The sequence below is a fragment of the Scyliorhinus torazame genome, chromosome 4 (genome assembly GCF_047496885.1).
Source record: "Scyliorhinus torazame isolate Kashiwa2021f chromosome 4, sScyTor2.1, whole genome shotgun sequence".
In the NCBI taxonomy this organism is placed as follows: domain Eukaryota; kingdom Metazoa; phylum Chordata; class Chondrichthyes; order Carcharhiniformes; family Scyliorhinidae; genus Scyliorhinus; species Scyliorhinus torazame.
The window spans coordinates 28218125-28244120 of NC_092710.1; positions in this window are offsets into that span (position 1 = coordinate 28218125).

The window sequence follows — 25996 nt, forward strand, 5'->3', positions numbered from 1 at the left end:
TAAGAGAACGCGGGCTACGCGTGCGGAGCGCTGGGTAAGAGAACGCGGGCTACGCGTGCGGGGTGCTGGGTAAGAGAACGCGGGCTACGTGTGCGGGGCGCTGGGTAAGAGAACGTGGGCTACGCGTGCGGGGCGCTGGGTAAGAGAACGTGGGCTACGCGTGCGGGGTGCTGGGTAAGAGAACGCGGGCTACGTGTGCGGGGCGCTGGGTAAGAGAACGTGGGCTACGCGTGTGGGGCGCTGGGTAAGGGAACGCGGGCTACGTGTGCGGGGCGCTGGGTAAGAGAACGCGGGCTACGTGTGCGGAGCGCTGGGTAAGAGAACGTGGGCTACGCGTGCGGGGCGCTGGGTAAGAGAACGCGGGCTACGTGTGCGGAGCGCTGGGTAAGAGAACGTGGGCTACGCGTGCGGGGCGCTGGGTAAGAGAACGTGGGCTACGTGTGCAGGACGCTGGGTAAGAGAACGTGGGCTACGCGTGCGGGGCGCTGGGTAAGAGAACGCGGGCTACGTGTGCGGGGCGCTGGGTAAGAGAACGCGGGCTACGCGTGCGGGGCGCTGGGTAAGAGAACGTGGGCTACGCGTGCGGGGCGCTGGGTAAGAGAACGTGGGCTACGCGTGCGGGGCGCTGGGTAAGAGAACGTGGGCTACGTGTGCAGGACGCTGGGTAAGAGAACGCGGGCTACGCGTGCGGGGCGCTGGGTAAGAGAACGTGGGCTACGCGTGCGGGGCGCTGGGTAAGAGAACGCGGGCTACGTGTGCGGGGCGCTGGGTAAGAGAACGCGGGCTACGCGTGCGGGGCGCTGGGTAAGAGAACGCGGGCTACGTGTGCTGGACGCTGGGTAAGAGAACGTGGGCTACGTGTGCGGGGCGCTGGGTAAGAGAACGCGGGCTACGTGTGCAGGACGCTGGGTAAGAGAACGTGGGCTACGCGTGCGGGGCGCTGGGTAAGAGAACGCGGGCTACGTGTGCAGGACGCTGGGTAAGAGAACGCGGGCTACGTGTGCAGGACGCTGGGTAAGAGAACGTGGGCTACGCGTGCGGGGCGCTGGGTAAGAGAACGCGGGCTACGAGTGCGGAGCGCTGGGTAAGAGAACGCGGGCTACGCGTGCGGAGCGCTGGGTAAGAGAACGCGGGCTACGCGTGCGGAGCGCTGGGTAAGAGAACGCGGGCTACGTGTGCGGAGCGCTGGGTAAGAGAACGCGGGCTACGTGTGCGGAGCGCTGGGTAAGAGAACGCGGGCTACGCGTGCGGGGCGCTGGGTAAGAGAACGCGGGCTACGCGTGCGGGGCGCTGGGTAAGAGAACGCGGGCTACGTGTGCGGAGCGCTGGGTAAGTGAACGCGGGCTACGTGTGCGGGGCGCTGGTTAAGAGAAAGCGGGCTATGCGTGCGGGGCGCTGGGTAAGAGAACGCGGGCTACGTGTGCGGAGCGCTGGGTAAGAGAACGTGAGCTACGTGCGCGGGGCGCTGGGTAAGAGAACGCGGGCTACGCGTGCGGGGCGCTGGGTAAGAGAACGCGGGCTACGCGTGCGGGGGGCAGGGTAAGAGAACGCGGGCTACGCGTGCGGGGCGCTGGGTAAGAGAACGTGGGCTACGCGTGCGGGGCGCTGGGTAAGTGAACGTGGGCTACGTGTGTGGGGCGCTGGGTAAGAGAACGCGGGCTGCGCGTGCGGGGCGCTGGGTAAGAGAACGCGGGCTACGCGTGCGGGGCGCTGGGTAAGAGAACGCGGGCTACGCGTGCGGGGCGCTGGGTAAGAGAACGCGGGCTACGCGTGCGGAGCGCTGGGTAAGAGAACGCGGGCTACGCGTGCGGGGTGCTGGGTAAGAGAACGTGGGCTACGTGTGCGGAGCGCTGGGTAAGAGAACGCGGGCTACGCATGCGGGGCGCTGGGTAAGAGAACGTGGGCTACGCGTGCGGAGCGCTGGGTAAGAGAACGCGGGCTACGCGTGCGGAGCGCTGGGTAAGAGAACGCGGGCTACGCGTGCGGAGCGCTGGGTAAGAGAACGCGGGCTACGCGTGCGGGGTGCTGGGTAAGAGAACGCGGGCTACGTGTGCGGGGCGCTGGGTAAGAGAACGTGGGCTACGCGTGCGGGGCGCTGGGTAAGAGAACGTGGGCTACGCGTGCGGGTGCTGGGTAAGAGAACGCGGGCTACGTGTGCGGGGCGCTGGGTAAGAGAACGTGGGCTACGCGTGTGGGGCGCTGGGTAAGGGAACGCGGGCTACGTGTGCGGGGCGCTGGGTAAGAGAACGCGGGCTACGTGTGCGGAGCGCTGGGTAAGAGAACGTGGGCTACGCGTGCGGGGCGCTGGGTAAGAGAACGCGGGCTACGTGTGCGGAGCGCTGGGTAAGAGAACGTGGGCTACGCGTGCGGGGCGCTGGGTAAGAGAACGTGGGCTACGTGTGCAGGACGCTGGGTAAGAGAACGTGGGCTACGCGTGCGGGGCGCTGGGTAAGAGAACGCGGGCTACGTGTGCGGGGCGCTGGGTAAGAGAACGCGGGCTACGCGTGCGGGGCGCTGGGTAAGAGAACGTGGGCTACGCGTGCGGGGCGCTGGGTAAGAGAACGTGGGCTACGCGTGCGGGGCGCTGGGTAAGAGAACGTGGGCTACGTGTGCAGGACGCTGGGTAAGAGAACGCGGGCTACGCGTGCGGGGCGCTGGGTAAGAGAACGTGGGCTACGCGTGCGGGGCGCTGGGTAAGAGAACGCGGGCTACGTGTGCGGGGCGCTGGGTAAGAGAACGCGGGCTACGCGTGCGGGGCGCTGGGTAAGAGAACGCGGGCTACGTGTGCTGGACGCTGGGTAAGAGAACGTGGGCTACGTGTGCGGGGCGCTGGGTAAGAGAACGCGGGCTACGTGTGCAGGACGCTGGGTAAGAGAACGTGGGCTACGCGTGCGGGGCGCTGGGTAAGAGAACGCGGGCTACGTGTGCAGGACGCTGGGTAAGAGAACGCGGGCTACGTGTGCAGGACGCTGGGTAAGAGAACGTGGGCTACGCGTGCGGGGCGCTGTGTAAGAGAACGCGGGCTACGTGTGCGGAGCGCTGGGTAAGAGAACGCGGGCTACGCGTGCGGAGCGCTGGGTAAGAGAACGCGGGCTACGCGTGCGGAGCGCTGGGTAAGAGAACGCGGGCTACGTGTGCGGAGCGCTGGGTAAGAGAACGCGGGCTACGTGTGCGGAGCGCTGGGTAAGAGAACGCGGGCTACGCGTGCGGGGCGCTGGGTAAGAGAACGCGGGCTACGCGTGCGGGGCGCTGGGTAAGAGAACGCGGGCTACGTGTGCGGAGCGCTGGGTAAGTGAACGCGGGCTACGTGTGCGGGGCGCTGGTTAAGAGAAAGCGGGCTATGCGTGCGGGGCGCTGGGTAAGAGAACGCGGGCTACGTGTGCGGAGCGCTGGGTAAGAGAACGTGAGCTACGTGTGCGGGGCGCTGGGTAAGAGAACGCGGGCTACGCGTGCGGGGCGCTGGGTAAGAGAACGCGGGCTACGCGTGCGGGGGGCAGGGTAAGAGAACGCGGGCTACGCGTGCGGGGCGCTGGGTAAGAGAACGTGGGCTACGCGTGCGGGGCGCTGGGTAAGTGAACGTGGGCTACGTGTGTGGGGCGCTGGGTAAGAGAACGCGGGCTGCGCGTGCGGGGCGCTGGGTAAGAGAACGCGGGCTACGCGTGCGGGGCGCTGGGTAAGAGAACGCGGGCTACGCGTGCGGGGCGCTGGGTAAGAGAACGCGGGCTACGTGTGCGGGACGCTGGGTATGAGAACGTGGGCTACGCGTGCGGGGCGCTGGGTAAGTGAACGCGGGTTACGCGTGCGGGGCGCTGGGTAAGAGAACGCGGGCTACGCGTGCGGGGGGCTGGGTAAGAGAACGTGGGCTACGTGTGCGGGGCGCTGGGTAAGAGAACGCGGGCTACGCGTGCGGGGCGCTGGGTAAGAGAACGCGGGCTACGCGTGCGGGGGGCAGGGTAAGAGTACGCGGGCTACGCGTGCGGAGCGCTGGGTAAGAGAACGCGGGCTACGCGTGCGGTGCGCTGGGTAAGAGAACGCGGGCTACGCGTGCGGGGGGCAGGGTAAGAGAACGCGGGCTACGCGTGCGGGGCGCTGGGTAAGAGAACGTGGGCTACGCGTGCGGGGCGCTGGGTAAGAGAACGCGGGCTACACGTGCGGGGCGCTGGGTAAGAGAACGCGGGCTACGCGTGCTGGGCGCTGGGTAAGAGAACGCGGGCTACGCGTGCTGGGCGCTGGGTAAGAGAACGCGGGCTACGCGTGCTGGGCGCTGGGTAAGAGAACGCGGGCTACGCGTGCTGGGCGCTGGGTAAGAGAACGCGGGCTAGGCGTGCATGGTGCTGGGTAAGAGAACGCGGGCTACGTGTGCTGGGCGCTGGGTAAGAGAACGTGGGCTACGCGTGCGGGGCGCTGGGTAAGAGAACGCGGGCTACGTGTGCGGGGCGCTGGGTAAGAGAACGTGGGCTACGTGTGCGGGGCGCTGGGTAAGAGAACGTGGGCTACGTGTGCGGGGCGCTGGGTAAGAGAACGTGGGCTACGTGTGCGGGGCGCTGGGTAAGAGAACGCGGGCTACGTGTGCGGGGCGCTGGGTAAGAGAACGTGGGCTACGTGTGCGGGGCGCTGGGTAAGAGAACGTGGGCTACGTGTGCGGGGCGCTGGGTAAGAGAACGCGGGCTACGTGTGTGGGGCGCTGGGTAAGAGAACGTGGGCTACGTGTGCGGGGCGCTGGGTAAGAGAACGTGGGCTACGTGTGCGGGGCGCTGGGTAAGAGAACGTGGGCTACGTGTGCGGGGCGCTGGGTAAGAGAACGCGGGCTACGTGTGCGGGGCGCTGGGTAAGAGAACGTGGGCTACGCGTGCGGGGCGCTGGGTAAGAGAACGTGGGCTACGTGTGCGGGGCGCTGGGTAAGAGAACGTGGGCTACGTGTGCGGGGTGCTGGGTAAGAGAACGTGGGCTACGCGTGCAGGGCGCTGGGTAAGAGAACGTGGGCTACGTGTGCGGGGCGCTGGGTAAGAGAACGCGGGCTACGTGTGCGGGGCGCTGGGTAAGAGAACGTGGGCTACGCGTGCGGGGCGCTGGGTAAGTGAACGTTGGGCTACGTGTGCGGGGCGCTGGGTAAGAGAACGCGGGCTACGTGTGCGGGGCGCTGGGTAAGGGAACGCGGGCTACGTGTGCGGGGCGCTGGGTAAGGGAACGCGGGCTACGCGTGCGGGGCGCTGGGTAAGGGAACGCGGGCTACGCGTGCGGTGCGCTGGGTAAGAGAACGCGGGCTACGTGTACAGGGCGCTGGGTAAGAGAACGTGGGCTACGTGTGCGGGGCGCTGGGTAAGAGAACGCGGGCTACGTGTGCGGGGCGCTGGGTAAGAGAACGCGGGCTACGCGTGCGGGGCGCTGGGTAAGAGAACGCGGGCTACGCGTGCTGGGCGCTGGGTAAGAGAACGCGGGCTACGCGTGCTGGGCGCTGGGTAAGAGAACGCGGGCTACGCGTGCGGGGCGCTGGGTAAGAGAACGCGGGCTACGCGTGCGGGGCGCTGGGTAAGAGAACGCGGGCTACGCGTGCGGGGCGCTGGGTATGAGAACGCGGGCTACGCGTGCGGGGCGCTGGGTATGAGAACGCGGGCTACGTGTGCGGGGCGCTGGGTAAGAGTACGCGGGCTACGTGTGCGGGGCGCTGGGTAAGAGTACGCGGGCTACGTGTGCGGGGCGCTGGGTAAGAGAACGCGGGCTACGTGTGCGGACCACTGGGTAAGAGAACGCGGGCTACGCGTGCTGGGCGCTGGGTAAGAGAACGCGGGCTACGCGTGCTGGGCGCTGGGTAAGAGAACGCGGGCTACGCGTGCGGGGCGCTGGGTAAGAGAACGCGGGCTACGCGTGCGGGGCGCTGGGTATGAGAACGCGGGCTACGCGTGCGGGGCGCTGGGTATGAGAACGCGGGCTACGTGTGCGGGGCGCTGGGTAAGAGTACGCGGGCTACGTGTGCGGGGCGCTGGGTAAGAGAACGCGGGCTACGTGTGCGGACCACTGGGTAAGAGAACGCAGGCTACGCGTGCTGGGCGCTGGGTAAGAGAACGCGGGCTACGCGTGCGGGGCGCTGGGTAAGAGAACGCGGGCTACGTGTGCGGAGCGCTGGGTAAGAGAACGCGGGCTACGTGTGCGGAGCGCTGGGTAAGAGAACGCGGGCTACGCGTGCGGGGCGCTGGGTAAGAGAACGCGGGCTACGTGTGCGGGGCGCTGGGTAAGAGAACGTGGGCTACGTGTGCGGAGCGCTGGGTAAGAGAAAGCGGGCTACGTGTGCGGAGCGCTGGGTAAGAGAACGCGGGCTACGCGTGCGGGGCGCTGGGTAAGAGAACGCGGGCTACGTGTGCGGGGCGCTGGGTAAGAGAACGTGGGCTACGTGTGCGGAGCGCTGGGTAAGAGAAAGCGGGCTACGTGTGCGGAGCGCTGGGTAAAAGAACGCGGGCTACGCGTGCGGGGCGCTGGGTAAGAGAACGCGGGCTACGTGTGCGGAGCGCTGGGTAAGAGAACGCGGGCTACGTGTGCGGGGCGCTGGGTAAGAGAACGCGGGCTACGCGTGCGGGGCGCTGGGTAAGAGAACGCGGGCTACGCGTGCGGGGCGCTGGGTAAGAGAACGTGGGCTACGTGTGCGGAGCGCTGGGTAAGAGAAAGCGGGCTACGTGTGCGGAGCGCTGGGTAAGAGAACGCGGGCTACGCGTGCGGGGCGCTGGGTAAGAGAACGCGGGCTACGTGTGCGGAGCGCTGGGTAAGAGAACGCGGGCTACGTGTGCGGGCGCTGGGTAAGAGAACGCGGGCTACGCGTGCGGAGCGCTGGGTAAGAGAAAGCGGGCTACGCGTGCGGGGCGCTGGGTAAGAGAACGCGGGCTACGCGTGCGGGGCGCTGGGTAAGAGAACGCGGGCTACGCGTGCTGGGCGCTGGGTAAGAGAACGCGGGCTACGCGTGCTGGGCGCTGGGTAAGAGAACGCGGGCTACGCGTGCGGGGCGCTGGGTAAGAGAACGCGGGCTACGCGTGCGGGGCGCTGGGTAAGAGAACGCGGGCTACGCGTGCGGGGCGCTGGGTATGAGAACGCGGGCTACGCGTGCGGGGCGCTGGGTATGAGAACGCGGGCTACGTGTGCGGGGCGCTGGGTAAGAGAACGCGGGCTACGTGTGCGGAGCGCTGGGTAAGAGAAAGCGGGCTACGCGTGCGGGGCGCTGGGTAAGAGAACGCGGGCTACGCGTGCGGGGTGCTGGGTAAGAGAACGCGGGCTACGCGTGCGGGGTGCTGGGTAAGAGAACGCGGGCTACGCGTGCGGAGCGCTGGGTAAGAGAACGCGGGCTACGCGTGCGGAGCGCTGGGTAAGTGAACGTGGGCTACGTGTGCGGGGCGCTGGGTAAGAGAACGCGGGCTACGTTTGCGGGGCGCTGGGTAAGAGAACGCGGGCTACGTGTGCGGAGCGCTGGGTAAGAGAACGCGGGCTACGCGTGCGGAGCGCTGGGTAAGTGAACGCGGGCTACGCGTGCGGTGCGCTGGGTAAGAGAACGCGGGCTACGTGTGCGGGGCGCTGGGTAAGAGAACGCGGGCTACGTGTGCGGGGCGCTGGGTAAGTGAACGCGGGCTACGCGTGCGGGGCGCTGGGTAAGAGAACGCGGGCTACGTGTGCGGAGCGCTGGGTAAGAGAACGCGGGCTACGCGTGCGGGGCGCTGGGTAAGAGAACGCGGGCTACGTGTGCGGGGCGCTGGGTAAGAGAACGCGGGCTACGTGTGCGGGGCGCTGGGTAAGAGAACGCGGGCTACGCGTGCGGAGCGCTGGGTAAGAGAACGCGGGCTACGCGTGCGGAGCGCTGGGTAAGAGAACGCGGGCTACGTGTGTGGGGCGCTGGGTAAGAGAACGTGGGCTACGCGTGCGGGGCTCTGGGTAAGAGAACGCGGGCTACGCGTGCGGAGCGCTGGGTAAGAGAACGCGGGCTACGCGTGCGGAGCGCTGGGTAAGAGAACGCGGGCTACGCGTGCGGAGCGCTGGGTAAGAGAAAGCGGGCTACGTGTGCGGGCGCTGGGTAAGAGAACGCGGGCTACGCGTGCGGAGCGCTGGGTAAGAGAACGCGGGATACGCGTGCGGAGCGCTGGGTAAGAGAAAGCGGGCTACGTGTGCGGGCGCTGGGTAAGAGAACGCGGGCTACGTGTGCGGGGTGCTGGGTAAGAGAACGCGGGCTACGCGTGCGGGGCGCTGGGTAAGAGAACGCGGGCTACGCGTGCGGAGCGCTGGGTAAGAGAACGCGGGCTACGCGTGCGGAGCGCTGGGTAAGAGAAAGCGGGCTACGTGTGCGGGCGCTGGGTAAGAACGCGGGCTACGCGTGCGGGGCTCTGGGTAAGAGAACGCGGGCTACGCGTGCGGAGCGCTGGGTAAGTGAACGTGGGCTACGCGTGCGGAGCGCTGGGTAAGAACGCGGGCTACGCGTGCGGGGCTCTGGGTAAGAGAACGCGGGCTACGCGTGCGGAGCGCTGGGTAAGAGAACGCGGGCTACGCGTGCGGGGCGCTGGGTAAGAGAACGCGGGCTACACGTGCGGGGCGCTGGGTAAGAGAACGCGGGCTACGCGTGCGGGGCGCTGGGTAAGAGAACGCGGGATACGCGTGCGGGGCGCTGGGTAAGAGAACGCGGGCTACGTGTGCGGGGCGCTGGGTAAGAGAACGCGGGCTACGTGTGCGGACCACTGGGTAAGAGAACGCGGGCTACGCGTGCTGGGCGCTGGGTAAGAGAACGCGGGCTACGCGTGCGGGGCGCTGGGTAAGAGAACGCGGGCTACGTGTGCGGAGCGCTGGGTAAGAGAACGCGGGCTACGTGTGCGGAGCGCTGGGTAAGAGAACGCGGGCTACGCGTGCGGGGCGCTGGGTAAGAGAACGCGGGCTACGTGTGCGGGGCGCTGGGTAAGAGAACGTGGGCTACGTGTGCGGAGCGCTGGGTAAGAGAAAGCGGGCTACGTGTGCGGAGCGCTGGGTAAGAGAACGCGGGCTACGCGTGCGGGGCGCTGGGTAAGAGAACGCGGGCTACGTGTGCGGGTCGCTGGGTAAGAGAACGTGGGCTACGTGTGCGGAGCGCTGGGTAAGAGAAAGCGGGCTACGTGTGCGGAGCGCTGGGTAAGAGAACGCGGGCTACGCGTGCGGGGCGCTGGGTAAGAGAACGCGGGCTACGTGTGCGGAGCGCTGGGTAAGAGAACGCGGGCTACGTGTGCGGGGCGCTGGGTAAGAGAACGCGGGCTACGCGTGCGGGGCGCTGGGTAAGAGAACGCGGGCTACGCGTGCGGGGCGCTGGGTAAGAGAACGTGGGCTACGTGTGCGGAGCGCTGGGTAAGAGAAAGCGGGCTACGTGTGCGGAGCGCTGGGTAAGAGAACGCGGGCTACGCGTGCGGGGCGCTGGGTGAGAGAACGCGGGCTACGTGTGCGGAGCGCTGGGTAAGAGAACGCGGGCTACGTGTGCGGGCGCTGGGTAAGAGAACGCGGGCTACGCGTGCGGAGCGCTGGGTAAGAGAAAGCGGGCTACGCGTGCGGGGCGCTGGGTAAGAGAACGCGGGCTACGCGTGCGGGGCGCTGGGTAAGAGAACGCGGGCTACGCGTGCTGGGCGCTGGGTAAGAGAACGCGGGCTACGCGTGCTGGGCGCTGGGTAAGAGAACGCGGGCTACGCGTGCGGGGCGCTGGGTAAGAGAACGCGGGCTACGCGTGCGGGGCGCTGGGTAAGAGAACGCGGGCTACGCGTGCGGGGCGCTGGGTATGAGAACGCGGGCTACGCGTGCGGGGCGCTGGGTATGAGAACGCGGGCTACGTGTGCGGGGCGCTGGGTAAGAGAACGCGGGCTACGTGTGCGGAGCGCTGGGTAAGAGAACGCGGGCTACGTGTGCGGAGCGCTGGGTAAGAGAACGCGGGCTACGCGTGCGGGGCGCTGGGTAAGAGAACGCGGGCTACGTGTGCGGGGCGCTGGGTAAGAGAACGTGGGCTACGTGTGCGGAGCGCTGGGTAAGAGAAAGCGGGCTACGTGTGCGGAGCGCTGGGTAAGAGAACGCGGGCTACGCGTGCGGGGCGCTGGGTAAGAGAACGCGGGCTACGTGTGCGGGTCGCTGGGTAAGAGAACGTGGGCTACGTGTGCGGAGCGCTGGGTAAGAGAAAGCGGGCTACGTGTGCGGAGCGCTGGGTAAGAGAACGCGGGCTACGCGTGCGGGGCGCTGGGTAAGAGAACGCGGGCTACGTGTGCGGAGCGCTGGGTAAGAGAACGCGGGCTACGTGTGCGGGGCGCTGGGTAAGAGAACGCGGGCTACGCGTGCGGGGCGCTGGGTAAGAGAACGCGGGCTACGCGTGCGGGGCGCTGGGTAAGAGAACGTGGGCTACGTGTGCGGAGCGCTGGGTAAGAGAAAGCGGGCTACGTGTGCGGAGCGCTGGGTAAGAGAACGCGGGCTACGCGTGCGGGGCGCTGGGTGAGAGAACGCGGGCTACGTGTGCGGAGCGCTGGGTAAGAGAACGCGGGCTACGTGTGCGGGCGCTGGGTAAGAGAACGCGGGCTACGCGTGCGGAGCGCTGGGTAAGAGAAAGCGGGCTACGCGTGCGGGGCGCTGGGTAAGAGAACGCGGGCTACGCGTGCGGGGCGCTGGGTAAGAGAACGCGGGCTACGCGTGCTGGGCGCTGGGTAAGAGAACGCGGGCTACGCGTGCTGGGCGCTGGGTAAGAGAACGCGGGCTACGCGTGCGGGGCGCTGGGTAAGAGAACGCGGGCTACGCGTGCGGGGCGCTGGGTAAGAGAACGCGGGCTACGCGTGCGGGGCGCTGGGTATGAGAACGCGGGCTACGCGTGCGGGGCGCTGGGTATGAGAACGCGGGCTACGTGTGCGGGGCGCTGGGTAAGAGAACGTGGGCTACGTGTGCGGTGCGCTGGGTAAGAGAAAGCGGGCTACGCGTGCGGGGCGCTGGCTAAGAGAACGCGGGCTACGCGTGCGGGGAGCTGGGTAAGAGAACGCGGGCTACGCGTGCGGGGTGCTGGGTAAGAGAACGCGGGCTACGCGTGCGGAGCGCTGGGTAAGAGAACGCGGGCTACGCGTGCGGGGCGCTGGGTAAGTGAACGTGGGCTACGTGTGCGGGGCGCTGGGTAAGAGAACGCGGGCTACGTGTGCGGGGCGCTGGGTAAGAGAACGCGGTCTACGTGTGCGGAGCGCTGGGTAAGAGAACGCGGGCTACGCGTGCGGAGCGCTGGGTAAGTGAACGCGGGCTACGCGTGCGGTGCGCTGGGTAAGAGAACGCGGGCTACGTGTGCGGGGCGCTGGGTAAGAGAACGCGGGCTACGTGTGCGGGGCGCTGGGTAAGTGAACGCGGGCTACGCGTGCGGGGCGCTGGGTAAGAGAACGCGGGCTACGTGTGCGGAGCGCTGGGTAAGAGAACGCGGGCTACGCGTGCGGGGCGCTGGGTAAGAGAACGCGGGCTACGTGTGCGGGGCGCTGGGTAAGAGAACGCGGGCTACGTGTGCGGGGCGCTGGGTAAGAGAACGCGGGCTACGCGTGCGGAGCGCTGGGTAAGAGAACGCGGGCTACGCGTGCGGAGCGCTGGGTAAGAGAACGCGGGCTACGTGTGTGGGGCGCTGGGTAAGAGAACGTGGGCTACGCGTGCGGGGCTCTGGGTAAGAGAACGCAGGCTACGTGTGCGGGGCGCTGGGTAAGAGAACGCGGGCTACGTGTGTGGGGCGCTGGGTAAGAGAACGTGGGCTACGCGTGCGGGGCTCTGGGTAAGAGAACGCGGGCTACGCGTGCGGAGCGCTGGGTAAGAGAACGCGGGCTACGCGTGCGGAGCGCTGGGTAAGAGAACGCGGGCTACGCGTGCGGAGCGCTGGGTAAGAGAAAGCGGGCTACGTGTGCGGGCGCTGGGTAAGAGAACGCGGGCTACGCGTGCGGAGCGCTGGGTAAGAGAACGCGGGCTACGCGTGCGGAGCGCTGGGTAAGAGAAAGCGGGCTACGTGTGCGGGCGCTGGGTAAGAGAACGCGGGCTACGTGTGCGGGGTGCTGGGTAAGAGAACGCGGGATACGCGTGCGGGGCGCTGGGTAAGAGAACGCGGGCTACGCGTGCGGAGCGCTGGGTAAGAGAACGCGGGCTACGCGTGCGGAGCGCTGGGTAAGAGAACGCGGGCTACGCGTGCGGAGCGCTGGGTAAGAGAAAGCGGGCTACGTGTGCGGGCGCTGGGTAAGAACGCGGGCTACGCGTGCGGAGCTCTGGGTAAGAGAACGCGGGCTACGCGTGCGGAGCGCTGGGTAAGTGAACGTGGGCTACGCGTGCGGAGCGCTGGGTAAGAACGCGGGCTACGCGTGCGGGGCTCTGGGTAAGAGAACGCGGGCTACGCGTGCGGAGCGCTGGGTAAGAGAACGCGGGCTACGCGTGCGGGGCGCTGGGTAAGAGAACGCGGGCTACACGTGCGGGGCGCTGGGTAAGAGAACGCGGGCTACGCGTGCGGGGCGCTGGGTAAGAGAACGCGGGCTACGCGTGCGGGGCGCTGGGTAAGAGAACGCGGGCTACGTGTGCGGGGCGCTGGGTAAGAGAACGCGGGCTACGTGTGCGGGACGCTGGGTAAGAGAACGCGGGCTACGTGTGCGGGGCGCTGGGTAAGAGAACGCGGGCTACGCGTGCGGGGCGCTGGGTATGAGAACGCGGGCTACGCGTGCGGGGCGCTGGGTATGAGAACGCGGGCTACGTGTGCGGGGCGCTGGGTAAGAGAACGCGGGCTACGTGTGCGGAGCGCTGGGTATGAGAACGCGGGCTACGTGTGCGGGGCGCTGGGTAAGAGAACGCGGGCTACGCGTGCGGGGCGCTGGGTAAGAGAACGCGGGCTACGCGTGCTGGGCGCTGGGTAAGAGAACGCGGGCTACGCGTGCTGGGCGCTGGGTAAGAGAACGCGGGCTACGCGTGCGGGGCGCTGGGTAAGAGAACGCGGGCTACGCGTGCGGGGCGCTGGGTAAGAGAACGCGGGCTACGCGTGCGGGGCGCTGGGTATGAGAACGCGGGCTACGCGTGCGGGGCGCTGGGTATGAGAACGCGGGCTACGTGTGCGGGGCGCTGGGTAAGAGAACGCGGGCTACGTGTGCGGAGCGCTGGGTAAGAGAAAGCGGGCTACGCGTGCGGGGCGCTGGGTAAGAGAACGCGGGCTACGCGTGCGGGGTGCTGGGTAAGAGAACGCGGGCTACGCGTGCGGGGTGCTGGGTAAGAGAACGCGGGCTACGCGTGCGGAGCGCTGGGTAAGAGAACGCGGGCTACGCGTGCGGAGCGCTGGGTAAGTGAACGTGGGCTACGTGTGCGGGGCGCTGGGTAAGAGAACGCGGGCTACGTGTGCGGGGCGCTGGGTAAGAGAACGCGGGCTACGTGTGCGGAGCGCTGGGTAAGAGAACGCGGGCTACGCGTGCGGAGCGCTGGGTAAGTGAACGCGGGCTACGCGTGCGGTGCGCTGGGTAAGAGAACGCGGGCTACGTGTGCGGGGCGCTGGGTAAGAGAACGCGGGCTACGTGTGCGGGGCGCTGGGTAAGAGAACGCGGGCTACGCGTGCGGAGCGCTGGGTAAGAGAACGCGGGCTACGCGTGCGGAGCGCTGGGTAAGAGAACGCGGGCTACGTGTGTGGGGCGCTGGGTAAGAGAACGCGGGCTACGTGTGTGGGGCGCTGGGTAAGAGAACGTGGGCTACGCGTGCGGGGCTCTGGGTAAGAGAACGCGGGCTACGCGTGCGGAGCGCTGGGTAAGAGAACGCGTGCGGAGCGCTGGGTAAGAGAACGCGGGCTACGCGTGCGGAGCGCTGGGTAAGAGAAAGCGGGCTACGTGTGCGGGCGCTGGGTAAGAGATCGCGGGCTACGCGTGCGGAGCGCTGGGTAAGAGAACGCGGGCTACGCGTGCGGAGCGCTGGGTAAGAGAAAGCGGGCTACGTGTGCGGGCGCTGGGTAAGAGAACGCGGGCTACGTGTGCGGGGTGCTGGGTAAGAGAACGCGGGCTACGCGTGCGGGGCGCTGGGTAAGAGAACGCGGGCTACGCGTGCGGAGCGCTGGGTAAGAGAACGCGGGCTACGCGTGCGGAGCGCTGGGTAAGAGAAAGCGGGCTACGTGTGCGGGCGCTGGGTAAGAACGCGGGCTACGCGTGCGGGGCTCTGGGTAAGAGAACGCGGGCTACGCGTGCGGAGCGCTGGGTAAGTGAACGTGGGCTACGCGTGGGGAGCGCTGGGTAAGAACGCGGGCTACGCGTGCGGGGCTCTGGGTAAGAGAACGCGGGCTACGCGTGCGGAGCGCTGGGTAAGAGAACGCGGGCTACGCGTGCGGGGCGCTGGGTAAGAGAACGCGGGCTACACGTGCGGGGCGCTGGGTAAGAGAACGCGGGCTACGCGTGCGGGGCGCTGGGTAAGAGAACGCGGGCTACGCGTGCGGGTCGCTGGGTAAGAGAACGCGGGCTACGTGTGCGGGGCGCTGGGTAAGAGAACGCGGGCTACGTGTGCGGGACGCTGGGTAAGAGAACGCGGGCTACGTGTGCGGGGCGCTGGGTAAGAGAACGCGGGCTACGTGTGCGGGGCGCTGGGTAAGAGAACGCGGGCTACGCGTGCGGGGCGCTGGGTAAGGGAACGCGGGCTACGTGTGCGGGGCGCTGGGTAAGAGAACGCGGGCTACGTGTGCGGGGCGCTGGGTAAGGGAACGCGGGCTACGTGTGCGGGACGCTGGGTAAGAGAACGCGGGCTACGTGTGCGGAGCGCTGGGTAAGAGAAAGCGGGCTACGTGTGCGGGCGCTGGGTAAGAGAACGCGGGCTACGCGTGCGGAGCGCTGGGTAAGAGAACGCGGGCTACGCGTGCGGAGCGCTGGGTAAGAGAAAGCGGGCTACGTGTGCGGAGCGCTGGGTAAGAGAAAGCGGGCTACGTGTGCGGGCGCTGGGTAAGAGAACGCGGGCTACGCGTGCGGAGCGCTGGGTAAGAGAACGCGGGCTACGCGTGCGGAGCGCTGGGTAAGAGAAAGCGGGCTACGTGTGCGGGCGCTGGGTAAGAGAACGCGGGCTACGTGTGCGGGGTGCTGGGTAAGAGAACGCGGGCTACGCGTGCGGGGCGCTGGGTAAGAGAACGCGGGCTACGCGTGCGGAGCGCTGGGTAAGAGAACGCGGGCTACGCGTGCGGAGCGCTGGGTAAGAGAAAGCGGGCTACGTGTGCGGGCGCTGGGTAAGAACGCGGGCTACGCGTGCGGGGCTCTGGGTAAGAGAACGCGGGCTACGCGTGCGGAGCGCTGGGTAAGTGAACGTGGGCTACGCGTGCGGAGCGCTGGGTAAGAACGCGGGCTACGCGTGCGGGGCTCTGGGTAAGAGAACGCGGGCTACGCGTGCGGAGCGCTGGGTAAGAGAACGCGGGCTACACGTGCGGGGCGCTGGGTAAGAGAACGCGGGCTACGCGTGCGGGGCGCTGGGTAAGAGAACGCGGGCTACGCGTGCGGGGCGCTGGGTAAGAGAACGCGGGCTACGTGTGCGGGGCGCTGGGTAAGAGAACGCGGGCTACGTGTGCGGGATGCTGGGTAAGAGAACGCGGGCTACGTGTGCGGGGCGCTGGGTAAGAGAACGCGGGCTACGTGTGCGGGGCGCTGGGTAAGAGAACGCGGGCTACGCGTGCGGGGCGCTGGGTAAGAGAACGTGGGCTACGCGTGCGGGGCGCTGGGTAAGAGAACGCGGGCTACGTGTGCGGGGCGCTGGGTAAGGGAACGCGGGCTACGTGTGCGGGACGCTGGGTAAGAGAACGCGGGCTACGTGTGCGGGGCGCTGGGTAAGAGAACGCGGGCTACACGTGCGGGGCGCTGGGTAAGAGAACGCGGGCTACGTGTGCGGGACGCTGGGTAAGAGAACGCGGGCTACGTGTGCGGGGCGCTGGGTAAGAGAACGCGGGCTACGTGTGCGGGGCGCTGGGTAAGAGAACGCGGGCTACTCGTGCGGGGCGCTGGGTAAGGGAACGCGGGCTACGTGTGCGGGGCGCTGGGTAAGAGAACGCGGGCTACGTGTGCGGGGCGCTGGGTAAGGGAACGCGGGCTACGTGTGCGGGGCGCTGGGTAAGAGAACGTGGGCTACGTGTGCGGGGCGCTGGGTAAGAGAACGTGGGCTACGTGTGCGGGGTGCTGGGTAAGAGAACGCGGGCTACGTGTGTGGGGCGCTGGGTAAGAGACCGCGGGCTACGTGTGCGGGGCGCTGCGTAAGAGAACGCGGGCTACGCATGCGGGGCGCTGGGTAAGAGAACGTGGGCTACGTGTGCGGGGCGCTGGGTAAGAGAACGTGGGCTACGCGTGCGGAGCGCTGGGTAAGAGAACGCGGGCTACGTGTGCGGGGCGCTGGGTAAGAGAACGCGGGCTACGCATGCGGGGCGCTGGGTAAGAGAACGTGGGCTACGCGTGCGGAGCGCTGGGTAAGAGAACGCGGGCTACGCGTGCGGAGCGCTGGGTAAGAGAACGCGGGCTACGCGTGCGGAGCGCTGGGTAAGAGAATGCGGGCTACGCGTGCGGGGTGCTGGGTAAGAGAACGCGGGCTACGCGTGCGGGGCGCTGGGTAAGAGAACGTGGGCTACGCGTGCGGGGCGCTGGGTAAGAGAACGTGGGCTACGCGTGCGGGGCGCTGGGTAAGAGAACGTGGGCTACGTGTGCAGGACGCTGGGTAAGAGAACGCGGGCTACGCGTGCGGGGCGCTGGGTAAGAGAACGTGGGCTACGCGTGCGGGGCGCTGAGTAAGAGAACGCGGGCTACGTGTGCGGGGCGCTGGGTAAGAGAACGCGGGCAACGCGTGCGGGGCTCTGGGTAAGAGAACGCGGGCTACGTGTGCAGGACGCTGGGTAAGAGAACGTGGGCTACGTGTGCGGGGCGCTGGGTAAGAGAACGCGGGCTACGTGTGCAGGACGCTGGGTAAGAGAACGTGGGCTACGCGTGCGGGGCGCTGGGTAAGAGAACGCGGGCTACGTGTGCAGGACGCTGGGTACGAGAACGTGGGCTACGTGTGCAGGACGCTGGGTAAGAGAACGCGGGCTACGTGTGCGGGGCGCTGGGTAAGAGAACGTGGGCTACGTGTGCAGGACGCTGGGTAAGAGAACGTGGGCTACGCGTGCGGGGCGCTGGGTAAGAGAACGCGGGCTACGTGTGCAGGACGCTGGGTAAGAGAACGCGGGCTACGCGTGCGGGGCGCTGGGTAAGAGAACGCGGGCTACGTGTGCGGGGCGCTGGGTAAGAGAACGTGGGCTACGCGTGCGGGGCGCTGGGTAAGAGAACGCGGGCTACGCGTGCGGGGCGCTGGGTAAGAGAACGTGGGCTACGCGTGCGGGGCGCTGGGTAAGAGAACGTGGGCTACGTGTGCAGGACGCTGGGTAAGAGAACGCGGGCTACGCGTGCGGGGCGCTGGGTAAGAGAACGTGGGCTACGCGTGCGGGGCGCTGGGTAAGAGAACGCGGGCTACGTGTGCGGGGCGCTGGGTAAGAGAACGCGGGCTACGCGTGCGGGGCGCTGGGTAAGAGAACGCGGGCTACGTGTGCAGGACGCTGGGTAAGAGAACGCGGGCTACACGTGCGGGGCGCTGGGTAAGAGAACGTGGGCTACGCGTGCGGGGCGCTGGGTAAGAGAACGTGGGCTACGTGTGCAGGACGCTGGGTAAGAGAACGCGGGCTACGCGTGCGGGGCGCTGGGTAAGAGAACGTGGGCTACGCGTGCGGGGCGCTGGGTAAGAGAACGCGGGCTACGCGTGCGGGGCGCTGGGTAAGAGAACGTGGGCTACGCCTGCGGGGCGCTGGGTAAGAGAACGTGGGCTACGCATGCGGGGCGCTGGGTAAGTGAACGCGGGCTACGCGTGCGGGGCGCTGGGTAAGAGAACGCGGGCTAAGTGTGCAGGGCGCGGGGAAAGAGAACGCGGGCTACGTGTGCAGGGCGCTGGGTAAGAGAAAGCGGGCTACGCGTGCGGGGCGCTGGGTAAGAGAAAGCGGGCTACGCGTGCGGGGCGCCGGGTAAGAGAAAGCGGGCTACGTGTGCGGAGCGCTGGGTAAGAGAACGTGGGCTACGTGTGCGGGGCGCTGGGTAAGAGAACGCGGGCTACGCGTGCGGGGCGCTGGGTAAGAGAACGCGGGCTACGCGTGCGGGGCGCTGGGTAAGTGAACGTGGGCTACGCGTGCGGGGCGCTGGGTAAGAGAACGCGGGCTACGCGTGCGGGGCGCTGGGTAAGAGAACGTGGGCTACGTGTGCAGGACGCTGGGTAAGAGAACGCGGGCTACGCGTGCGGGGCGCTGGGTAAGAGAACGTGGGCTACGCGTGCGGGGCGCTGGGTAAGAGAACGCGGGCTACGCGTGCGGGGCGCTGGGTAAGAGAACGTGGGCTACGCCTGCGGGGCGCTGGGTAAGAGAACGTGGGCTACGCATGCGGGGCGCTGGGTAAGTGAACGCGGGCTACGCGTGCGGGGCGCTGGGTAAGAGAACGCGGGCTAAGTGTGCAGGGCGCGGGGAAAGAGAACGCGGGCTACGTGTGCAGGGCGCTGGGTAAGAGAAAGCGGGCTACGCGTGCGGGGCGCTGGGTAAGAGAAAGCGGGCTACGCGTGCGGGGCGCCGGGTAAGAGAAAGCGGGCTACGTGTGCGGAGCGCTGGGTAAGAGAACGTGGGCTACGTGTGCGGGGCGCTGGGTAAGAGAACGCGGGCTACGCGTGCGGGGCGCTGGGTAAGAGAACGCGGGCTACGCATGCGGGGCGCTGGGTAAGTGAACGTGGGCTACGCGTGCGGGGCGCTGGGTAAGAGAACGCGGGCTACGCGTGCGGGGCGCTGGGTAAGTGAACGTGGGCTACGTGTGCAGGGCGCTGGGTAAGAGAACGCGGGCTACGTGTGCGGGGCGCTGGGTATGAGAACGCGGGCTACGTGTGCAGGGCGCTGGGTAAGAGAACGTGGGCTACGCGTGCGGGGCGCTGGGTAAGAGACCGCGGGCTACGTGTGCTGAGCGCTGGGTAAGAGAACGTGGGCTACGTGTGCGGGGCGCTGGGTAAGAGAACGCGGGCTACGTGTGCTGAGCGCTGGGTAAGAGAACGCGGGCTACGTGTGCGGGGCGCTGAGTAAGAGAACGTGGGCTACGTGTGCTGAGCGCTGGGTAAGAGAACGTGGGCTACGTGTGCGGGGCGCTGGGTACGAGAACGTGGGCTACGTGTGCTGAGCGCTGGGTAAGAGAACGCGGGCTACGTGTGCGGGGCGCTGAGTAAGAGAACGTGGGCTACGTGTGCTGAGCGCTGGGTAAGAGAACGTGGGCTACGTGTGCGGGGCGCTGGGTAAGAGAACGCGGGCTACGTGTGCGGAGCGCTGGGTAAGAGAACGCGGGCTACGTGTGCGGAGCGCTGGGTAAGGGAACGTGGGCTACGTGTGCTGGGCGCTGGGTAAGAGAACGCGGGCTACGTGTGCGGGGCGCTGGGTAAGTGAACGCGGGCTACGCGTGCGGGGCGCTGGGTAAGTGAACGCGGGCTACGCGTGCGGGGCGCTGGGTAAGGGAACGCGGGCTACGTGCGGGGCGCTGGGTAAGAGAACGCGGGCTACGCGTGCGGGGCGCTGGGTAAGAGAACGCGGGCTACGTGTGCGGGGCGCTGGGTAAGAGAACGTGGGCTACGTGTGCTGGGCGCTGGGTAAGAGAACGCGGGCTACGTGTGCGGGGCGCTGGGTAAGAGAACGCGGGCTACGTGTGCGGGGCGCTGGGTAAGAGAACGTGGGCTACGTGTGCGGGGGGCTGGGTAAGAGAACGCGGGCTACGTGTGCGGGGCGCTGGGTAAGAGAACGCGGGCTACGTGTGCGGGGCGCTGGGTAAGAGAACGTGGGCTACGCGTGCGGGGCGCAGGGTAAGAGAACGTGGGCTACGCGTGCGGGGCGCTGGGTAAGTGAACGCGGGCTACGCGTGCGGGGCGCTGGGTAAGAGAACGCGGGCTAAGTGTGCAGGGCGCGGGGTAAGAGAACGCGGGCTACGTGTGCAGGGCGCTGGGTAAGAGAAAGCGGGCTACGCGTGCGGGGCGCTGGGTAAGAGAAAGCGGGCTACGCGTGCGGGGCGCTGGGTAAGAGAAAGCGGGCTACGTGTGCGGAGCGCTGGGTAAGAGAACGCGGGCTACGTGTGCAGGACGCTGGGTAAGAGAACGTGGGCTACGTGTGCGGGGCGCTGGGTAAGAGAACGCGGGCTACGTGTGCAGGACGCTGGGTAAGAGAACGTGGGCTACGCGTGCGGGGCGCTGGGTAAGAGAACGCGGGCTACGTGTGCAGGACGCTGGGTAAGAGAACGTGGGCTACGTGTGCAGGACGCTGGGTAAGAGAACGCGGGCTACGTGTGCGGGGCGCTGGGTAAGAGAACGTGGGCTACGTGTGCAGGACGCTGGGTAAGAGAACGTGGGCTACGCGTGCGGGGCGCTGGGTAAGAGAACGCGGGCTACGTGTGCAGGACGCTGGGTAAGAGAACGCGGGCTACGCGTGCGGGGCGCTGGGTAAGAGAACGCGGGCTACGCGTGCGGTGCGCTGGGTAAGAGAACGTGGGCTACGCGTGCGGGGCGCTGGGTAAGAGAACGCGGGCTACGCGTGCGGGGCGCTGGGTAAGAGAACGTGGGCTACGCGTGCGGGGCGCTGGGTAAGAGAACGTGGGCTACGTGTGCAGGACGCTGGGTAAGAGAACGCGGGCTACGCGTGCGGGGCGCTGGGTAAGAGAACGTGGGCTACGCGTGCGGGGCGCTGGGTAAGAGAACGCGGGCTACGTGTGCGGGGCGCTGGGTAAGAGAACGCGGGCTACGCGTGCGGGGCGCTGGGTAAGAGAACGCGGGCTACGTGTGCAGGACGCTGGGTAAGAGAACGCGGGCTACACGTGCGGGGCGCTGGGTAAGAGAACGTGGGCTACGCGTGCGGGGCGCTGGGTAAGAGAACGTGGGCTACGTGTGCAGGACGCTGGGTAAGAGAACGCGGGCTACGCGTGCGGGGCGCTGGGTAAGAGAACGTGGGCTACGCGTGCGGGGCGCTGGGTAAGAGAACGTGGGCTACGCGTGCGGGGCGCTGGGTAAGAGAACGTGGGCTACGCATGCGGGGCGCTGGGTAAGTGAACGCGGGCTACGCGTGCGGGGCGCTGGGTAAGAGAACGCGGGCTAAGTGTGCAGGGCGCGGGGTAAGAGAACGCGGGCTACGTGTGCAGGGCGCTGGGTAAGAGAAAGCGGGCTACGCGTGCGGGGCGCTGGGTAAGAGAAAGCGGGCTACGCGTGCGGGGCGCCGGGTAAGAGAAAGCGGGCTACGTGTGCGGAGCGCTGGGTAAGAGAACGTGGGCTACGTGTGCGGGGCGCTGGGTAAGAGAACGCGGGCTACGCGTGCGGGGCGCTGGGTAAGAGAACGCGGGCTACGCGTGCGGGGCGCTGGGTAAGTGAACGTGGGCTACGCGTGCGGGGCGCTGGGTAAGAGAACGCGGGCTACGCGTGCGGGGCGCTGGGTAAGTGAACGTGGGCTACGTGTGCAGGGCGCTGGGTAAGAGAACGCGGGCTACGTGTGCGGGGCGCTGGGTATGAGAACGCGGGCTACGTGTGCAGGGCGCTGGGTAAGAGAACGTGGGCTACGCGTGCGGGGCGCTGGGTAAGAGACCGCGGGCTACGTGTGCTGAGCGCTGGGTAAGAGAACGTGGGCTACGTGTGCGGGGCGCTGGGTAAGAGAACGCGGGCTACGTGTGCGGGGCGCTGGGTAAGAGAACGCGGGCTACGCGTGCGGGGCGCTGGGTAAGAGAACGTGGTCTACGTGTGCTGAGCGCTGGGTAAGAGAACGCGGGCTACGTGTGCGGGGCGCTGAGTAAGAGAACGTGGGCTACGTGTGCTGAGCGCTGGGTAAGAGAACGTGGGCTACGTGTGCGGGGCGCTGGGTAAGAGAACGTGGGCTACGTGTGCTGAGCGCTGGGTAAGAGAACGTGGGCTACGTGTGCGGGGCGCTGGGTAAGAGAACGCGGGCTACGTGTGCGGAGCGCTGGGTAAGAGAACGCGGGCTACGTGTGCGGAGCGCTGGGTAAGAGAACGTGGGCTACGCGTGCGGGGCGCTGGGTAAGAGAACGCGGGCTACGTGTGCGGGGCGCTGGGTAAGTGAACGCGGGCTACGCGTGCGGGGCGCTGGGTAAGTGAACGCGGGGTACGCGTGCGGGGCGCTGGGTAAGGGAACGCGGGCTACGTGCGGGGCGCTGGGTAAGAGAACGCGGGCTACGCGTGCGGGGCGCTGGGTAAGAGAACGCGGGCTACGTGTGCGGGGCGCTGGGTAAGAGAACGTGGGCTACGTGTGCTGGGCGCTGGGTAAGAGAACGCGGGCTACGTGTGCGGGGCGCTGGGTAAGAGAACGCGGGCTACGTGTGCGGGGCGCTGGGTAAGAGAACGTGGGCTACGTGTGCGGGGGGCTGGGTAAGAGAACGCGGGCTACGTGTGCGGGGCGCTGGGTAAGAGAACGCGGGCTACGTGTGCGGGGCGCTGGGTAAGAGATCGTGGGCTACGCGTGCGGGGCGCAGGGTAAGAGAACGTGGGCTACGCGTGCGGGGCGCTGGGTAAGTGAACGCGGGCTACGCGTGCGGGGCGCTGGGTAAGAGAACGCGGGCTAAGTGTGCAGGGCGCGGGGTAAGAGAACGCGGGCTACGTGTGCAGGGCGCTGGGTAAGAGAAAGCGGGCTACGCGTGCGGGGCGCTGGGTAAGAGAAAGCGGGCTACGCGTGCGGGGCGCTGGGTAAGAGAAAGCGGGCTACGTGTGCGGAGCGCTGGGTAAGAGAACGCGGGCTACGTGTGCAGGACGCTGGGTAAGAGAACGTGGGCTACGTGTGCGGGGCGCTGGGTAAGAGAACGCGGGCTACGTGTGCAGGACGCTGGGTAAGAGAACGTGGGCTACGCGTGCGGGGCGCTGGGTAAGAGAACGCGGGCTACGTGTGCAGGACGCTGGGTAAGAGAACGTGGGCTACGTGTGCAGGACGCTGGGTAAGAGAACGCGGGCTACGTGTGCGGGGCGCTGGGTAAGAGAACGTGGGCTACGTGTGCAGGACGCTGGGTAAGAGAACGTGGGCTACGCGTGCGGGGCGCTGGGTAAGAGAACGCGGGCTACGTGTGCAGGACGCTGGGTAAGAGAACGCGGGCTACGCGTGCGGGGCGCTGGGTAAGAGAACGCGGGCTACGCGTGCGGTGCGCTGGGTAAGAGAACGTGGGCTACGCGTGCGGGGCGCTGGGTAAGAGAACGCAGGCTACGCGTGCGGGGCGCTGGGTAAGAGAACGTGGGCTACGCGTGCGGGGCGCTGGGTAAGAGAACGTGGGCTACGCATGCGGGGCGCTGGGTAAGTGAACGCGGGCTACGCGTGCGGGGCGCTGGGTAAGAGAACGCGGGCTAAGTGTGCAGGGCGCGGGGTAAGAGAACGCGGGCTACGTGTGCAGGGCGCTGGGTAAGAGAAAGCGGGCTACGCGTGCGGGGCGCTGGGTAAGAGAAAGCGGGCTACGCGTGCGGGGCGCCGGGTAAGAGAAAGCGGGCTACGTGTGCGGAGCGCTGGGTAAGAGAACGTGGGCTACGTGTGCGGGGCGCTGGGTAAGAGAACGCGGGCTACGCGTGCGGGGCGCTGGGTAAGAGAACGCGGGCTACGCGTGCGGAGCGCTGGGTAAGTGAACGTGGGCTACGCGTGCGGGGCGCTGGGTAAGAGAACGCGGGCTACGCGTGCGGGGCGCTGGGTAAGTGAACGTGGGCTACGTGTGCAGGGCGCTGGGTAAGAGAACGCGGGCTACGTGTGCGGGGCGCTGGGTATGAGAACGCGGGCTACGTGTGCAGGGCGCTGGGTAAGAGAACGTGGGCTACGCGTGCGGGGCGCTGGGTAAGAGACCGCGGGCTACGTGTGCTGAGCGCTGGGTAAGAGAACGTGGGCTACGTGTGCGGGGCGCTGGGTAAGAGAACGCGGGCTACGTGTGCGGGGCGCTGGGTAAGAGAACGCGGGCTACGCGTGCGGGGCGCTGGGTAAGAGAACGTGGGCTACGTGTGCTGAGCGCTGGGTAAGAGAACGCGGGCTACGTGTGCGGGGCGCTGAGTAAGAGAACGTGGGCTACGTGTGCTGAGCGCTGGGTAAGAGAACGTGGGCTACGTGTGCGGGGCGCTGGGTAAGAGAACGTGGGCTACGTGTGCTGAGCGCTGGGTAAGAGAACGTGGGCTACGTGTGCGGGGCGCTGGGTAAGAGAACGCGGGCTACGTGTGCGGAGCGCTGGGTAAGAGAACGCGGGCTACGTGTGCGGAGCGCTGGGTAAGAGAACGTGGGCTACGCGTGCGGGGCGCTGGGTAAGAGAACGCGGGCTACGTGTGCGGGGCGCTGGGTAAGTGAACGCGGGCTACGCGTGCGGGGTGCTGGGTAAGTGAACGCGGGATACGCGTGCGGGGCGCTGGGTAAGAGAACGCGGGCTACGCGTGCGGTGCGCTGGGTAAGAGAACGTGGGCTACGCGTGCGGGGCGCTGGGTAAGAGAACGCGGGCTACGCGTGCGGGGCGCTGGGTAAGAGAACGCGGGCTACGCGTGCGGTGCGCTGGGTAAGAGAACGTGGGCTACGCGTGCGGGGCGCTGGGTAAGAGAACGCGGGCTACGCGTGCGGGGCGCTGGGTAAGAGAACGTGGGCTACGCGTGCGGGGCGCTGGGTAAGAGAACGTGGGCTACGCATGCGGGGCGCTGGGTAAGTGAACGCGGGCTACGCGTGCGGGGCGCTGGGTAAGAGAACGCGGGCTAAGTGTGCAGGGCGCGGGGTAAGAGAACGCGGGCTACGTGTGCAGGGCGCTGGGTAAGAGAAAGCGGGCTACGCGTGCGGGGCGCTGGGTAAGAGAAAGCGGGCTACGCGTGCGGGGCGCCGGGTAAGAGAAAGCGGGCTACGTGTGCGGAGCGCTGGGTAAGAGAACGTGGGCTACGTGTGCGGGGCGCTGGGTAAGAGAACGCGGGCTACGCGTGCGGGGCGCTGGGTAAGAGAACGCGGGCTACGCGTGCGGGGCGCTGGGTAAGTGAACGTGGGCTACGCGTGCGGGGCGCTGGGTAAGAGAACGCGGGCTACGCGTGCGGGGCGCTGGGTAAGTGAACGTGGGCTACGTGTGCAGGGCGCTGGGTAAGAGAACGCGGGCTACGTGTGCGGGGCGCTGGGTATGAGAACGCGGGCTACGTGTGCAGGGCGCTGGGTAAGAGAACGTGGGCTACGCGTGCGGGGCGCTGGGTAAGAGACCGCGGGCTACGTGTGCTGAGCGCTGGGTAAGAGAACGTGGGCTACGTGTGCGGGGCGCTGGGTAAGAGAACGCGGGCTACGTGTGCGGGGCGCTGGGTAAGAGAACGCGGGCTACGCGTGCGGGGCGCTGGGTAAGAGAACGTGGGCTACGTGTGCTGAGCGCTGGGTAAGAGAACGCGGGCTACGTGTGCGGGGCGCTGAGTAAGAGAACGTGGGCTACGTGTGCTGAGCGCTGGGTAAGAGAACGTGGGCTACGTGTGCGGGGCGCTGGGTAAGAGAACGTGGGCTACGTGTGCTGAGCGCTGGGTAAGAGAACGTGGGCTACGTGTGCGGGGCGCTGGGTAAGAGAACGCGGGCTACGTGTGCGGAGCGCTGGGTAAGAGAACGCGGGCTACGTGTGCGGAGCGCTGGGTAAGAGAACGTGGGCTACGCGTGCGGGGCGCTGGGTAAGAGAACGCGGGCTACGTGTGCGGGGCGCTGGGTAAGTGAACGCGGGCTACGCGTGCGGGGTGCTGGGTAAGTGAACGCGGGATACGCGTGCGGGGCGCTGGGTAAGGGAACGCGGGCTACGTGCGGGGCGCTGGGTAAGAGAACGCGGGCTACGCGTGCGGGGCGCTGGGTAAGAGAACGCGGGCTACGTGTGCGGGGCGCTGGGTAAGAGAACGTGGGCTACGTGTGCTGGGCGCTGGGTAAGAGAACGCGGGCTACGTGTGCGGGGCGCTGGGTAAGAGAACGCGGGCTACGTGTGCGGGGCGCTGGGTAAGAGAACGTGGGCTACGTGTGCGGGGGGCTGGGTAA